Genomic DNA, 14,311 nt, shown 5'->3' with positions numbered 1-14,311 from the left:
GTGTGTTCCTCTCTCTCTCAGTGTGTGTTCCTCTCTCTCTCAGTGTGTGTTCCTCTCCTTCTCAGTGTGTCCCTCTCTCTCTCAGTGTGCCTCTCTTTCTCAGTGTGTTCCTCTCTTTCTCAGTGTGTTCCTCTCTTTCTCAGTGTGTGCCTCTCTCTCTCAGTGTGTGTTCCCCTCTCTCTCTCAGTGTGTTCCTCTCTTTCTCAGTGTGTGTTCCTCTCTCTCTCAATGTGTGTACCTCTCTTTCTCAGTGTGTGTCCCTCTCTCTCTCAGTGTGTGTTCCTCTCTTTCTCAGTGTGTTCCTCTCTCTCTCAGTGTGTGTTCCCTTCTCTCTCTCAGTGTGTTCCTCTCTTTCTCAGAGTGTTTCTCTCTTTCTCAGTGTGTTCCTCTCTTTCTCAGTGTGTCCCTCTCTCTCTCAGTGTGTGTTCCTCTCTTTCTCAGTGTGTTCCTCTCTCTCAGTGTGTGTTCCTCTCCCTCTCAGTGTGTGTTCCCCTCTCTCTCTAAGTGTGTGTTCCCCTCTCTCTCTCAGTGTGTGTTCCCCTCTCTCTCTCAGTGTTCCTCTCTCTCTCTCAGTGTGTGTTCCTCTCATTCTCAGTGTGTTCCTCTCATTCTCAGTGTGTTCCTCTCTCTCTCAGTGTGTGTCCCTCTCTCTCTGTGTGTGTCCCTCTCTCTCTCAGTGTGTTCCTCTCTCTCTCAGTGTGTTCCTCTCTTTCTCAGTGTGTTCCTATCTTTCTCAGTGTGTTCCTCTCTCTCTCAGTGTGTGCCTCTCTCTCTCAGTGTGTTCCTCTCTCTCTCAGTGTGTTCCCCTCTCTCTCAGTGTGTTCCCCTCTCTCTCAGTGTGTTCCTCTCTTTCTCAGTCTGTTCCTCTCTCTCTCAGTGTGTGCCTCTCTCTCTCAGTGTGTGTCCCTCTCTTTCTCAGTGTGTGTTCCCCTCTCTCTCTCAGTGTGTTCCTCTCTTTCTCAGTGTGTTCCTCTCTCTCTCAGTGTGTGTTCCCCTCTCTCTCTCAGTGTGTGTTCCTCTCTCTCTCAGTGTGTGTTCCTCTCTTTCTCAGTGTGTTCCTCTCTCTCTCAGTGTGTGTTCCCCTCTCTCTCTCAGTGTGTGTTCCCCTCTCTCTCTCAGTGTGTTCCTCTCTTTCTCAGTGTGTTCCTTTCTTTCTCAGTGTGTCCCTCTCCCTCTCAGTGTGTGTTCCCGTCTCTCTCTCAGTGTGTGTTCCCCTCTCTCTCTCAGTGGGTGTTCCCCTCTCTCTCTCAGTGTTCCTCTCTCTCTCAGTGTGTGTTCCTCTCATTCTCAGTGTGTTCCTCTCATTCTCAGTGTGTTCCTCTCTCTCTCAGTGTGTGTCCCTCTCTCTCAGTGTGTGTCCCTCTCTCTCTCAGTGTGTGTTTCTCTCTCTCTCAGTGTGTTCCTCTCTTTCTCAGTGTGTTTCTCTCTCTCTCAGTGTGTTCCTCTCTCTCTCAGTGTGTGTTCCTCTCTTTCTCAGTGTGTCCCTCTCTCTCTCAGTGTGTTCCTCTCTTTCTCAGTGTGCCTCTCTTTCTCAGTGTGTCCCTCTCTTTCTCAGTGTGTGCCTCTCTCTCTCAGTGTGTTCCTCTCTCTCTCAGTGTGTGTCCCTCTCTTTCTCAGTGTGTTCCTCTCTCTCTCAGTGTGTGTTCCTCTCTTTCTCAGTGTGTTCCTCTCTCTCTCAGTGTGTTCCCCTCTCTCTCTCAGTGTGTGTTCCCCTCTCTCTCTCAGTGTGTTTCTCTCTCTCAGTGTTCCTCTCTCTCACAGTGTGTGTTCCTCTCATTCTCAGTGTTCCTCTCTCTCTCAGTGTGTTCCCCTCTCTCTCTCAGTGTGTTCCTCTCTTTCTCAGTGTGTTCCTCTCTTTCTCAGTGTGTCCCTCTCCCTCTCAGTGTGTGTTCCCGTCTCTCTCTCAGTGTGTGTTCCCCTCTCTCTCTCAGTGTTCCTCTCTCTCTCAGTGTGTGTTCCTCTCATTCTCAGTGTGTTCCTCTCATTCTCAGTGTGTTCCTCTCTCTCTCAGTGTGTGTCCCTCTCTCTCTCAGTGTGTGTCCCTCTCTCGCTCAGTGTGTGTTCCTCTCTCTCTCAGTGTGTTCCTCTCTCTCTCAGTGTGTTCCTCTCTTTCTCAGTGTGTTCCTCTCTCTCTCAGTGTGTGTTCCTCTCTCTCTGTGTGTGTTCCTCTCCTTCTCAGTGTGTCCCTCTCTCTCTCAGTGTGCCTCTCTTTCTCAGTGTGTTCCTCTCTTTCTCAGTTTGTTCCTCTCTTTCTCAGTGTGTGCCTCTCTCTCTCAGTGTGTGTCCCTCTCTTTCTCAGTGTGTGTTCCCCTCTCTCTCTCAGTGTGTGCCTCTCTTTCTCAGTGTGTTCCTCTCTCTCTCAGTGTGTGTTCCCCTCTCTCTCTCAGTGTGATCCTCTCTCTCTCAGTGTGTGTTCCTCCATTTCTCAGTGTGTTCCTCTCTCTCTCAGTGTGTTCCTCTCTCTCTCAGTGTGTTCCTCTCTCTCTCAGTGTGTCCCTCTCTCTCTCAGTGTGCCTCTCTCTCTGTGTGTGTCCCTCTCTCTCTCAGTGTGTTCCCCTCTCTCTCTCAGTGTGTTCCTCTCTTTCTCAGTGTGTATTCGTCTCTCTCTCAGTGTGTGCCTCTCTCTCTCAGTGTGTTCCTCTCTTTCTCAGTGTGTTCCTCTCTTTCTCAGTGTGTCCCTCTCTCTCTCAGTGTGTGTTCCTCTCTTTCTCAGTGTGTGTTCCTCTCTCTCTCAGTGTGTGTGTTCCTCTCTCTCTCAGTGTGTGTTCCTCTCTTTCTCAGTGTGTTCCTCTCTCTCTTAGTGTGTGTTCCTCTCTCTCTCAGTGTGTGTTCCTCTCTTTCTCAGTGTGTTTCTCTCTTTCTCAGTGTGTTCCTCTCTTTCTCAGTGTGTCCCTCTCTCTCTCAGTGTATGTCCCTCTCTTTCTCAGTGTGTGTCCCTCTCTCTCTCTCAGTGTGTGTCCCTCTCTCTCTCAGTGTGTGTTCCTCTCCCTCTCAGTGTGTGTTCCCCTCTCTCTCTCAGTGTGTGTTCCCCTCTCTCTCTCAGTGTGTTTCTCTCTTTCTCAGTGTGTGTCCCTCTCTCTCTCAGTGTGTTCCTCTCTCTCTCTCAGTGTGTTCCTCTCTCTCTTTCTCAGTGTGTGTCCCTCTCTCTCTCAGTGTGTGTTCCTCTCTCTCTCAGTGTGTGTCCCTCTCTCTCTCAGTGTGTTCCTCTCTCTCTCAGTGTGTTCCTCTCTCTCTCAGTGTGTGTCCCTCTCTCTCTCAGTGTGTGTCCCTCTCTCTCTCAGTGTGTGTTCCTCTCTCTCGCAGTGTGTCCCTCTCTCTCTTTCTCAGTGTGTTTCTCTCTTTCTCAGTGTGTTCCTCTCTCAGTGTTTGTTCCTCTCTCTCTCAGTGTGTGTCCCTCTCTCTCTCAGTGTGTTTCTCTCTCTCTCAGTGTGTGTCCCTCTCTCTCTCAGTGTCCCTCTCTCTCTCAGTGTGTGTTCCCCTCTCTTTCTCAGTGTGTGTTCCTCTCTCTCTCAGTGTGTGTCCCTCTCTCTCTCAGTGTGTGGTCCTCTCTCTCTCAGTGTGTGTTCCTCTCTCTCTCAGTGTGTGTCCCTCTCTCTCTCAGTGTGTGTCCCTCTCTCTCTTTCTCAGTGTGTGCCTCTCTCTCTCAGTGTGTTTCTCTCTCTCTCAGTGTGTTCCTCTCTCTCTCAGTGTGTGTTCCTCTCTCTCTCAGTGTGTTCCTCTCTCTCTCAGTGTGTGTTCCTCTCTTTCTCAGTGTGTTTCTCTCTTTCTCAGTGTGTGTCTCTCTCTCTCAGTGTGTGTTCCTCTCTCTCTCAGTGTGTGTTCCTCTCTCTCTCAGTGTGTGTCCCTCTCTCTCTCAGTGTGTTCCTCTCTCTCTCTCAGTGTGTGTTCCTCTCTCTCTCAGTGTGTGTCCCTCTCTCTCTCAGTGTGTTCCTCTCTCTCTCAGTGTTCCTCTCTCTCTCAGTGTGTGTTCCCCTCTCTCTCTCAGTGTGTTCCTCTCTGTATCAGTGTTCCTCTCTTTCTCAGTGTGCCTCTCTCTCTCAGTGTGTGTTCCTCTCTCTCTCAGTGTGTGTCTCTCTCTCTCAGTGTGTGCCTCTCTCTCTCAGTGTGTGCCTCTCTCTCTCAGTGTGTGTTCCTCTCTCTCTCAGTGTGTTCCTCTCTCTCTCAGTGTGTGTCCTCTCTCTCTCAGTGTGTGTCCCTCTCTCTCTCAGTGTGTGTCCCTCTCTCTCTATGTCAGTATGTGTGTTACTCTTTCACCTCTCTCTCTCAGTGTGTTTGTGTTCCTCTCTGTGTGTGTGTGTGTTCCTCTGTGTGTGTGTGTGTTCCTCTCTGTGTGTTCCTCTCTGTGTGTGTGTTCCTCTCTGTGTGTGTGTTCCTCTCTGTGTGTGTGTGTTCCTCTGTGTGTGTGTGTGTGTGTGTGTGTGTGTCTCGCTCTCTCTCTCTCTCTCTCTCTCTGTGTGTTCCTCTCTCTGTGTGTGTGTGTGTGTGTTCCTCGCTCTATGTGTGTTCCTCTCTCTGTGTGTGTGTTCCTCTCTCTCTGTGTTCCTCTCTCTCTCTGTGTGTGTTCCTCTCTCTCTGTGTGTGTGTTCCTCTCTCTCTCAGTGTGTGTCCCTCTCTCTCTCAGTGTGTGTCCCTCTCTCTCTCAGTGTGTTCCTCTCTCTCAGTGTGTGTGTGTTACTGTCTCTCTCAGTGTGTCCTCTCTGTGTGTCCTCTCTCTCTCAGTGTGTCCTCTCTATTTCACTGTGTGCCCCTCTCTCAGTGTGTGTCCCCCTCTCTCTCAGTGTGTCCCTCTCTCAGTGTGTGTGTGCACCTCTCTCTCTCTGTGTGTCCCTCTCTCTCTCTGTGTGCCCCTCTCTCTCTCTGTGTGCCCCTCTCTCTCAGTGTGTGTGCCCCTCTCTCTCAGTGTGTGTGTCCCTCTCTCTCTCAGTGTGTGTCCCTCTCTCTCTCTCAGTCTCTCTCTGTGTGTGTCTCTCTCAGTCTCTCTCTGTGTGTGTCTCTCTCTCTCAGTGTGTGTGTCTCTCTCGCTCAGTGTGTGTGTCTCTCTCAGTGTGTGTGTGTCTCTCTCTCTCTGTGTGTGTGTGTCTCTCTCTCTCTGTGTGTGTGTGTCTCTCTCTGTGTGTGTGTCTCTCTCTCTCTCTCTCTCTCTCTCTCTCTCTCTCTCTCTCCCTCTCTCTCGCTCTCTCTCGCTCTCTCTCTCTCTCTCTCTCTCTCTCTCTCTCTCTCTGTGTGTGTCCCTCTCTCTCTGTGTGTGTCCCTCTCTCTTTCAGTGTGTGTCCCTCTCTCTATCAGTGTGTGTGTCCCTCTCTCTATCAGTGTGTGTGTCCCTCTCTCTATCAGTGTGTGTGTCCCTCTCTCTATCAATGTGTGTGTCCCTCTCTCTGTCAGTGTGTGTGTCCCTCTCTCCATCAGTGTGTGTGTTCCTCTTATCAGTGTGTGTGTCCCTCTCTCTATCAGTGTGTGTGTCCCTCTCTCTATCAGTGTGTGTGTCCCTCTCTCTATCAGTGTGTGTGTCCCTCTCTCTATCAGTGTGTGTGTTCCTCTCTCTATCAGTGTGTGTGTTCCTCTCTCTATCAGTGTGTGTGTCCCTCTCTCTATCAGTGTGTGTGTGTTCCTCTCTCTATCAGTGTGTGTGTTCCTCTCTCTATCAGTGTGTGTGTACCTCTCTCTGTGAGTGTGTGTGTGTCCCTCTCTCTCCCTCAGTGTGTTTGCTGCAGGCTGCAGTAGAGGGTGCAAAGAATAGCATAATCGATGTTCTTTATCTCAACATCAAGTCTAACCCTAACCCAACAAGTCTAACCCTAACATCAAGTCTAACCCTAACTACAAGCCTAACCCTAACCTAACAACAAGCCTAACCCTAACCTAACAACAAGTCTAACCCTAACCTAACAACAAGCATAACCCTAACCCAACAACAAGCCTAACCCTAACCTAACAACAAGCATAACCCTAACCTAACAACAAGCATAACCCTAACCTAACAACAAGCATAACCCTAACCTAACAACAAGTCTAACCCTAACCTAACAACAAGCCTAACCCTAACCTAACAACAGGTCTAACCCTAACCTAACAACAAGCCTAACCCTAACCTAACAACAACCCTAACCCTAACCTAACAACAAGCCTAACCCTAACCTAACAACAAGCCTAACCCTAACCTAACAACAAGTCTAACCCTAACCTAACAACAAGCCTAACCCTAACCTAACAACAAGCCTAACCCTAACCTAACAACAAGCATAACCCTAACCTAACAACAAGCATAACCCTAACCTAACAACAAGCCTAACCCTAACCTAACAACAAGCCTAACCCTAACCTAACAACAAGCCTAACCCTAACCTAACAACAAGCATAACCCTAACCTAACAACAAGTCTAACCCTAACCTAACAACAAGTCTAACCCTAACCTAACAACAAGCATAACCCTAACCTAACAACAAGCCTAACCCTAACCTAACAACAAGCCTAACCCTAACCTAACAACAAGTCTAACCCTTAACCTAACAACAAGTCTAACCCTAACCTAACAACAAGTCTAAACCTAACCCTAACAACAAGTCTAACCCTAACCTAACAACAAGCATAACCCTAACCTAACAACAAGCCTAACCCTAACCTAACAACAAGTCTAACCCTAACCTAACAACAAGCCTAACCCTAACCTAACAACAAGCCTAACCCTAACCTAACAACAAGTCTAACCCTAACCTAACAACAAGTCTAACCCTAACATAACAAGAAGCCTAACCCTAACCTAACAACAAGCATAACCCTAACAACAAGCCTAACCCTAACCTAACAACAAGCCTAACCCTAACCTAACAACAAGCATAACCCTAACCTAACAACAAGTCTAACCCTAACCTAACAACAACACTAACTCTAACCTAACAACAAGCCTAACCCTAACCTAACAACAAGCCTAACCCTAACCTAACAACAAGCATAACCCTAACCTAACAACAAGTCTAACCCTAACCTAACAACAAGTCTAACCCTAACCTAACAACAAGCCTAACCCTAACCTAACAACAAGCCTAACCCTAACCTAACAACAAGTCTAACCCTAACCTAACAACAAGTCTAACCCTAACCTAACAACAAGTCTAACCCTAACCTAACAACAAGCCTAACCCTAACCTAACAACAAGCATAACCCTAACCTAACAACAAGCCTAACCCTAACCTAACAACAAGCCTAACCATAACCTAACAACAAGCATTACCCTAACCTAACAACAAGCATAACCCTAACCTAACAACAAGCCTAAGCCTAACCTAACAACAAGTCTAACCCTAACCTAACAACAAGCCTAACCCTAACCTAACAACAAGTCTAACCCTAACCTAACAACAAGCATAACCCTAACCTAACAACAAGCATAACCCTAACCTAACAACAACACTAACTCTAACCTAACAACAAGCCTAACCCTAACCTAACAACAAGCCTAACCCTAACCTAACAACAAGCCTAACCATAACCTAACAACAAGCATAACCCTAACCTAACAACAAGCATAACCCTAACCTAACAACAAGTCTAACCCTAACCTAACAACAAGCATAACCCTAACAACAAGCATAACCCTAACCTAACAACAAGCATAACCCTAACAACAACCCTAACCCTAACCTAACAACAAGCATAACCCTAACAACAAGCATAACCCTAACAACAAGCATAACCCTAACCTAACAACAAGCATAACCCTAACCTAACAACAAGCATAACCCTAACCTAACAACAAGTCTAACCCTAACCTAACAACAAGCATAACCCTAACCTAACAACAAGCATAACCCTAACCTAACAACAAGCATAACCCTAAACTAACAACAAGCATAACCCTAACCTAACAACAACCCTAACCCTAACCTAACAACAAGCATAACCCTAACCTAACAACAAGCATAACCCTAACCTAACAACAAGCCTAACCCTAACCTAACAACAAGTCTAACCCTAACCTAACAACAAGTCTAACCCTAACCTAACAACAAGCATAACCCTAACCTAACAACAACACTAACCCTAACCTAACAACAAGCCTAACCCTAACCTAACAACAAGTCTAACCCTAACCTAACAACAAGCCTAACCCTAACCTAACAACAAGCATAACCCTAACCTAACAACAAGTCTAACCCTAACCTAACAACAAGTCTAACCCTAACCCTAACAACAAGCATAACCCTAACCTAACAACAAGTCTAACCTAACAACAAGCCTAACCCTAACCTAACAACAAGCATAACCCTAACAACAAGCATAACCCTAACCTAACAACAAGCCTAACCCTAACCTAACAACAACTCTAACCCTAACCTAACAACAAGCCTAACCCTAACCTAACAACAACTCTAACCCTAACCTAACAAGAAGCCTAACCCTAACCTAACAACAAGCCTAACCCTAACCTAACAACAAGCCTAACCATAACCTAACAACAAGCATAACCCTAACCTAACAACAAGCCTAACCCTAACCTAACAACAACACTAACTCTAACCTAACAACAAGCCTAACCCTAACCTAACAACAAGTCTAACCCTAACCTAACAACAAGTCTAACCCTAACCTAACAACAAGCCTAACCCTAACCTAACAACAAGTCTAACCCTAACCTAACAACAAGCATAACCCTAACCTAACACCAAGCCTAACCCTAACCTAACAACAAGCCTAACCCTAACCTAACAACAAGCCTAACCCTAACCTAACAACAAGCCTAACCCTAACCTAACAACAAGCATAACCCTAACCTAACAACAAGTCTAACCCTAACCTAACAACAAGCCTAACCCTAACCTAACAACAAGCATAACCCTAACCTAACAACAAGCATAACCCTAACCTAACAACAAGCATAACCCTAACCTAACAACAACACTAACTCTAACCTAACAACAAGCCTAACCCTAACCTAACAACAAGCCTAACCCTAACCTAACAACAAGCCTAACCATAACCTAACAACAAGCATAACCCTAACCTAACAACAAGCATAACCCTAACCTAACAACAACCCTAACCCTAACCTAACAACAAGCATAACCCTAACCTAACAACAAGTCTAACCCTAACCTAACAACAAGTCTAACCCTAACCTAACAACAAGTCTAACCCTAACCTAACAACAAGCCTAACCCTAACCTAACAACAAGCCTAACCCTAACCTAACAACAAGCCTAACCCTAACCTAACAACAAGCATAACCCTAACCTAACAACAAGCATAACCCTAACAACAAGCATAACCCTAACCTAACAACAAGCATAACCCTAACCTAACAACAAGCATAACCCTAACCTAACAACAAGCATAACCCTAACCTAACAACAAGCCTAACCCTAACAACAAGTCTAACCCTAACCTAACAACAAGTCTAACCCTAACCTAACAACAAGCATAACCCTAACCTAACAACAACACTAACCCTAACCTAACAACAAGCCTAACCCTAACCTAACAACAAGTCTAACCCTAACCTAACAACAAGCATAACCCTAACCTAACAACAAGTCTAACCCTAACCCTAACAACAAGCATAACCCTAACCTAACAACAAGTCTAACCTAACAACAAGCCTAACCCTAACCTAACAACAAGCATAACCCTAACCTAACAACAAGCCTAACCCTAACCTAACAACAAGCCTAACCCTAACCTAACAACAACTCTAACCCTAACCTAACAACAAGCCTAACCCTAACCTAACAACAACTCTAACCCTAACCTAACAAGAAGCCTAACCCTAACCTAACAACAAGCCTAACCCTAACCTAACAAGAAGCCTAACCCTAACCTAACAACAAGCCTAACCCTAACCTAACAACAAGCATAACCCTAACCTAACAACAAGTCTAACCCTAACCTAACAACAATCCTAACCCTAACCTAACAACAAGCCTAACCCTAACCTAACAACAAGCATAACCCTAACCTAACAACAAGCATAACCCTAACCTAACAACAAGCCTAACCCTAACCTAACAACAAGCCTAACCCTAACCTAACAACAAGCCTAACCCTAACCTAACAACAAGCCTAACCATAACCTAACAACAAGCCTAACCCTAACCTAACAACAAGCCTAACCCTAACCTAACAACAAGTCTAACCCTAACCTAACAACAAGCTTCTTGTCCAACAAAGACACCAGTCTGGCTTTGTCAAACGACACATAGCGCCTAGACCCACGGGTCAAGGTTTAACAGGAAAAACAACACACACATACTCACACAGATACACACATGCACACACTCTCGCGCACAGATGCACACTTGCTCTAAAACACACACACACACACAGATAGACACACTCTTGCACGCGCACACACAAAACACACACACACTTTCCCTCACACACACACAGCATGTTTTCCTGTGCTGATGACAGCGGTAGCGGGGGGAAGGAGAGCAGAGGAGAGGCGAGTGACGAGTTGAGAGAAGAGGGGAGGAGGTGAGAGAAGAGGGGGAGGAAAGGAGAGAGGAGGTGAGAGGAGAGGGGGAGGTGAAAGAAGAGGGGGAGGAGAGGAGGTGAGAGGAGAGGGGGAGGTGAGAGAAGAGGGGAGGAGGTGAGAGAAGAGGGGGAGGGGGTGAGAGGAGGTGAGAGGAGAGGGGGGAGGTGAGGAGGTGAGAGGAGAGGGGGAGGTGAGAGAAGAGGGGAAGAAGGTGAGAGAAGAGGGGGAGGAGGTGAGAGGAGAGGGGAAGGAGAGGCGGTGAAAGGAGAGGGGAGGAGAAGAGGTGAGAGGAGAGTGGGAGGAGAGGAGGTGAGAGGAGAGGGGGAGGAGAGGTGGTGAAAGGAGAGGGGAGGAGAGGCGGTGAAAGGAGAGGGGAGGAGAGGAGGTGAGAAGAGAGTGGGAGGAGAGGAGGTGAGAGGAGAGGGGGAGGTGAGAGAAGAGGGGGAGAAGGTGAGAGAAGAGGGGAGGATGTGAGAGAAGAGGTGGAGGGAGGGGGTGAGAGGAGGTGAGAGAAGAGGGGGAGGAGGTGAGAGGAGAGGGGAGGAGGTGAGAGGAGAGGGGAGGAGGTGAGAGAAGAGGGGGAGGTGAGAAAAGAGGGGGAGGTGAGAAAAGAGGGGGAGGAGGTGAGAGAAGAGGGGGAGGAGGTGAGAGAAGAGGGGGAGGAGGTGAGAGAAGAGGGGAGGAGGGGAGAGGAGGTGAGAGGAGAAGGGAAGGAGGTGAGAGAAGAGGGGGAGAAGGTGAGAGAAGAGGGGGAGCAGAGAAGAGGGGGAGGAGGGGAGAGAAGAGGGGAGGAGGTGAGAGGAGAGGGGGAGGTGAGAGGAGAGGGGGAGGTGAGAGAAAAGGAGGAGGAGGTGAGAGAAAAGGAGGAGGAGGTGAGAGAAGAGGGGGAGGAGGTGAGAGAAGAGGGGGAGGTGAGAGAAGAGGGGGAGGTGAGAGAAGAGGGGGAGGAGGGGAGAGGAGGTGAGAGAAGAGGGGAGGAGGTGAGAGAAGAAGGTGAGGAGAGGGGAGAAGAGGGGGAGGAGAGGGGAGAGAAGAGAGGGAGGAGAGGTGAGAGAAGAGGGGGAATAGGTGAGAGAAGAGGGGGAGGAGGGGAGAGAAGGTGAGAGAAGGGAAGGAGGTGAGAGGAGAGGGGGAGGAGAGGGGAGAAGAGGGGGAGGAGAGGGGAGAAGAGGGGGAGGAGAGGGGAGAAGAGAGGGGGAGGAGAGGTGAGAGAAGAGGGGGAATAGGTGAGAGAAGAGGGGGAATAGGTGAGAGAAGAGGCGGAGGAGGGGAGAGGAGGTGAGAGAAGGGAAGGAGGTGAGAGGAGAGGGGGAGGAGAGGGGAGAAGAGGGGGAGGAGAGGGGAGAAGAGGGGGAGGAGAGGGGAGAAGAGGGGGAGGAGAGGGGAGAAGAGAGGGGGAATAGGTGAGAGAAGAGGGGGAGGAGGGGAGAGGAGGTGAGAGGAAAAGGGAAGGAGGTGAGAGGAGAAGGGAAGGAGGTGAGAGGAGAGGGGGAGGAGAGGTGAGAGAAGAGGGGAATAGGTGAGAGAAGAGGGGGAGGAGGGGAGAGGAGGGGAGAGAAGGGAAGGAGGTGAGAGGAGAGGGGAGAAGAGGGGGAGGAGAGGTGAGAGAAGAGGGGGAGGAGAGGTGAGAGAAGATGGGGAATAGGTGAGAGAAGAGGGGGAGGAGGGGAGAGGAGGTGAGAGAAGGGAAGGAGGTGAGAGGAGAGGGGGAGGAGAGGGGAGAAGAGGTGAGAGAAGGGAAGGAGGTGAGAGAAGGGAAGGAGGTGAGAGAAGGGAAGGAGGTGAGAGGAGAGGGGGAGGAGAGGGGAGAAGAGAGGGGGAGGAGTCTGTGTTGTCGTGGCATAGAAACCACAGTCTCTCTATTCTAACCGCCAGGGTCAAATGCAGGTTACACAGGATGTGTGTGTGTGTGTGTGTGTCTGCTCATGCTGAGGGAGAGCACACAGGAAGACAGACAGACAGACAGATGAAATAGAGAATTGTATATCAGGCCATTCAACTGTACTTTCCAGGATGTATCCTGTGTGGGATGTAATTGTCAACATAGCTATCAACCATACCTTAACCCTTTATATCTAAAACAGAATGTAGGGGTTAGAGGCCAGGGGATAAGGGTCCATGTTCAGGTGATGTGTCTGTGTGATCAGGTGTGTATTCTAGAGGGGTTGTGTGAGGTGTGTGTAGTCTTAGGTTAAGGTGACAGGTGAACTACAGATTAGGTTGAGGTGACAGGTGAACTACAGATTAGGTTGAGGTGACAGGTGAACTACAGATTAGGTTGAGGTGACAGGTGAACTACAGATTAGGTTGAGGTGACCGGTGAACTACAGATTAGGTTGAGGTGACCGGTGAACTACAGATTAGGTTGAGGTGACAGGTGAACTACAGATTAGGTTGAGGTGACCGGTGAACTACAGATTAGGTTGAGGTGACCGGTGAACTACAGATTAGGTTGAGGTGACCGGTGAACTACAGATTAGGTTGAGGTGACCGGTGAACTACAGATTAGGTTGAGGTGACAGGTGAACTACAGATTAGGTTGAGGTGACCGGTGAACTACAGATTAGGTTGAGGTGACCGGTGAACTACAGATTAGGTTGAGGTGACAGGTGAACTACAGATTAGGTTGAGGTGACCGGTGAACTACAGATTAGGTTGAGGTGACCGGTGAACTACAGATTAGGTTGATGTGACCTGTGAACTACAGATTAGGTTGAGGTGACCGGTGAACTACAGATTAGGTTGAGGTGACCGGTGAACTACAGATTAGGTTGATGTGACAGGTGAACTACAGATTAGGTTGAGGTGACAGGTGAACTACAGATTAGGTTGAGGTGACAGGTGAACTACAGATTAGGTTGAGGTGACCGGTGAACTACAGATTAGGTTGAGGTGACCGGTGAACTACAGATTAGGTTGAGGTGACCGGTGAACTACAGATTAGGTTGAGGTGACCGGTGAACTACAGATTAGGTTGAGGTGACAGGTGAACTACAGATTAGGTTGAGGTGACCGGTGAACTACAGATTAGGTTGAGGTGACCGGTGAACTACAGATTAGGTTGAGGTGACCGGTGAACTACAGATTAGGTTGAGGTGACCGGTGAACTACAGATTAGGTTGAGGTGACCGGTGAACTACAGATTAGGTTGAGGTGACCGGTGAACTACAGATTAGGTTGATGTGACAGGTGAACTACAGATTAGGTTGAGAAGACAGGTGAACTACAGATTAGGTTGATGTGACAGGTGAACTACAGATTAGGTTGAGGTGACAGGTGAACTACAGATTAGGTTGAGGTGACAGGTGAACTACAGATTAGGTTGAGGTGACCGGTGAACTACAGATTAGGTTGAGGTGACAGGTGAACTACAGATTAGGTTGAGGTGACAGGTGAACTACAGATTAGGTTGAGGTGACAGGTGAACTACAGATTAGGTTGAGGTGACAGGTGAACTACAGATTAGCTTGAGGTGACAGGTGAACTACAGATTAGGTTGAGGTGACAGGTGAACTACAGATTAGGTTGAGGTGACAGGTGAACTACAGATTAGGTTGAGGTGACAGGTGAACTACAGATTAGGTTGAGGTGACAGGTGAACTACAGATTAGGTTGAGGTGACAGGTGAACTACAGATTAGGTTGAGGTGACAGGTGAACTACAGATTAGGTTGAGGTGACAGGTGAACTACAGATTAGGTTGAGGTGACAGGTGAACTACAGATTAGGTTGAGGTGACAGGTGACAATGTATGCTATACACTGAATGTACAAAACATTAGTAACACCTTCTTAAGATTGAGTTGCACCCCATTTTGCTGACAGAACAGACTCAATTCATCA

The 14,311-nt window shown here is 48.1% G+C and overlaps 1 protein-coding gene across 7 annotated transcripts in view; it reads right to left on the bottom strand.

Annotated features, from left to right (window-relative positions):
* Positions 1-14,311, bottom strand: part of LOC106574075 (nuclear factor 1 A-type) — a 283,951-nt gene that overhangs the window by 109,986 nt on the left and 159,654 nt on the right. The gene's annotated exons all lie outside the window — the stretch shown is intronic.

This window comes from Salmo salar, chromosome ssa16 (assembly GCF_905237065.1).
Source record: "Salmo salar chromosome ssa16, Ssal_v3.1, whole genome shotgun sequence".
NCBI lineage: Eukaryota > Metazoa > Chordata > Actinopteri > Salmoniformes > Salmonidae > Salmo > Salmo salar.
This window is presented reverse-complemented; position numbering and strand designations above follow the sequence as displayed.